Source organism: Pinus tabuliformis, chromosome 2_2, assembly GCF_031772625.1.
Source record: "Pinus tabuliformis cultivar Carrire ecotype Pingquan chromosome 2_2, CPIR1, whole genome shotgun sequence".
Classification (NCBI taxonomy): domain Eukaryota; kingdom Viridiplantae; phylum Streptophyta; class Pinopsida; order Pinales; family Pinaceae; genus Pinus; species Pinus tabuliformis.
In genome coordinates this window covers 1,257,884,672-1,257,887,480 of record NC_142300.1, presented here as the reverse complement: position 1 = coordinate 1,257,887,480, position 2,809 = coordinate 1,257,884,672, and positions in this window count along the sequence as shown.

Here is a 2,809-nt window from a genome sequence, read left to right as displayed (position 1 = left end):
CTTCAATTAATTCCTAAAATCTCTCCTTAGTTCCTCGAATCATTGAATGCTTAAAGAGTCCTAATTGACTTTAGACTCTTTTTTCATTATTGTCCACTCATGTCCTTCTTATTCGAGAGCATTTACAAGATATCTCACACATCTAATTAATTCACTTAAAAGCCTAATATTACATTAATTTATCACTTAGGAATCCAACTTCCTAAAAATACATGACCCCCTATGTCTACTTAATTACAATGATTTTCTCTTGGGTTGAATGCTCCTGCATCACTATCTAACTACCATTGGATGGAGAAACTATTCCTTTCACCAATGCTATGTAATCATTGCTCCACTCTGATGAATTCACTACTCCTCGACACTATGTAGACCTCGTTTGATATATTTTCACACTAGAACCCAAGAATTTATGCTCAACTCGATTCAACTATGCAATATGATATCTAGCAACAAGACACCATGAACAAATAAAAACATCATAACAAGTATGCTCTCTACTCAAGAAACTAGTGGCCACAATCCATCCAACAAAAAATGAACAATAATATCACCTTTTGAAGAATTATTCGGCGAAAATCACATGGAGAAATTTTTGTCAACACGTTTCGAACCAACCAGTGTGATTCATCGTCAGGACAAGTTGAATGAGCAGATCTGGCTATGCACTTTAAATAGATAGGGCAGAATATTCAATGACTCAAATTTCTCGAGAAGGTAATAGCTAAAAAGACAACAGCTCGATTTGACCTGATAATGGCTAGTTTTACCATGATAAGGGGTATTATATTATTTATTTATATAAAAGAAATTTCAGTTATTAGTATAGAATAAATTAATATAATATAATAAGTAAATCATAAAATAAATTAATTTTAAATATATTAATAAATCTAAATTATTTTAAAACTGTTAGAAATATATACTAGAATAAGTAAAATTAATATATTATAATAAGTAAATCATTAAAAAATAATAATAATAAATAAATAAATAATTTCAAATATATTAATTAATAAGAATAAAAATAAAATTAATTTTGAACTATTAGATAAAAATATTAGTTAGTTATAACGGCTAGTTTGACCATGATAAGAGGTATTGTATTAATTTATATTATATTATTTATTTATTTATTTATTATTTTCTTAAAAAGAAAATTCGGTTATTAATATAGAATAAATTAATATAATATAATAAGTAAATCATAAAATAAATTAATTTCAAAAATATTAATATATTAATAAATCTAAATTAATTTAAAATTGTTAGAAATATATGATAGAATAAGTAAAATTAATAAGTAAATCAATAATAATAATAATAATAATAATAATAATATCCATTTTTAAGGTCACAGCCAAGCCAGACACCAAATTGGTGTATGATACCCCCTTGTTTGTGGGACAAGGGACCCACCTCCGCACAGCGATTTGACTGCTAAGTCTACGAAGGCATACATACTCTACCCCCTCTGGTTTTGAATGTAATGCTCCTCGTGAAGTGATAATGTTGGGTAAAATAGTAAATTTAACTGTGAGCTAAAACTATGTTTGATAAGTATAAAAACTCTGTTGTTAGTGTTGTTAATTATTATGATAATTAATTGTGTCATCACTATTTAATTTGAGTGTATGATTAATTGTGGTTAATAATGGTTGAGGTAGTTAAATAAAAAACTTAACCACCTTCATGAGACAGTTGAGACCCCAGGAGGAAAAAGGGGGAAATGCCAAGTCTGGTTAGGATCAGATGGCAGGAATGGGGAGATGCTATGTCTGGTAGTGACCAGATAGCATGTGTTGGAAGGAAGAGACTTCCTGAATCCACTACGTCTGGTTAGGATCAGATAGCGAGACCTGGCATAGCCAGAGGAATTGCAGACAAGAAGATCTACAAAAGTGCTTGGGGGTGGAAGATCGAGGAGGATCTTCCTACGGACGGGAGGTTGACAAGCATTACGAACAGGTTTGCTGCTAAACAGGTATGGCTTGCTAAGTATTTTATCTGTGGAATCCTTTTATGGTCTTCTGTAAGCAAGTAAAAATAATGGAAAACCAATCTATTCATTTCTTTTAAAAATCTAGTCTCTGCGCAACCCGCAGAGACAGAATCTGGATCTTTCAGTCAAAGAACATAAGCATAGAACATATCGAACTGAAAACTCTGTGGTACGGGTGATAGCAAGAATATTAAACAGAAAAGAATACTGTAAAACCCTTCTCTGTAATCAAATGAGAGTGAAAACAAAAAGACATCTAGCATTGTACAGAATTAATGGGTTCATATTCCGAATCATAACAGCATTAAAAACAACAAACTACCCAAACCTTCTACCAAGGAAAATCGCAGGCCGAACAAATCGTCGGCGGAACAAAGCACAAGCTTCGGAGCGACAACATTCTTTCACAATTACATAACTGAAAACATTTGACTGAAGATACATATGCATGCGGGATAAAACATAAAGCAGACGGATACATCCCTGCCACCGTGGAACGAAAGAAGAACCATTAACATTATGCATGCACAACAGGTATTAACAGATTGTCCCGGCTCTAAAAGAGTCGCCGTAGCTGAGCTTAAGCATGTGCTTAGCCAGCAGGGGCTTCTAATGCCCGAACCATTAATATAGAAGAACTAACCATAAAAACAAATTCACACTGGAAAAGAAAACAATTAGAGATTAGTAATTAAGCCTGTGTTCACAGTAAAGCTACAGAGAAGGCGAGTAAGCCAGAAAACATCATAATACAGAGCTAGAGTCATACCAAGAATTCTCGTGTCACAATAACAATTTCGTAACCAA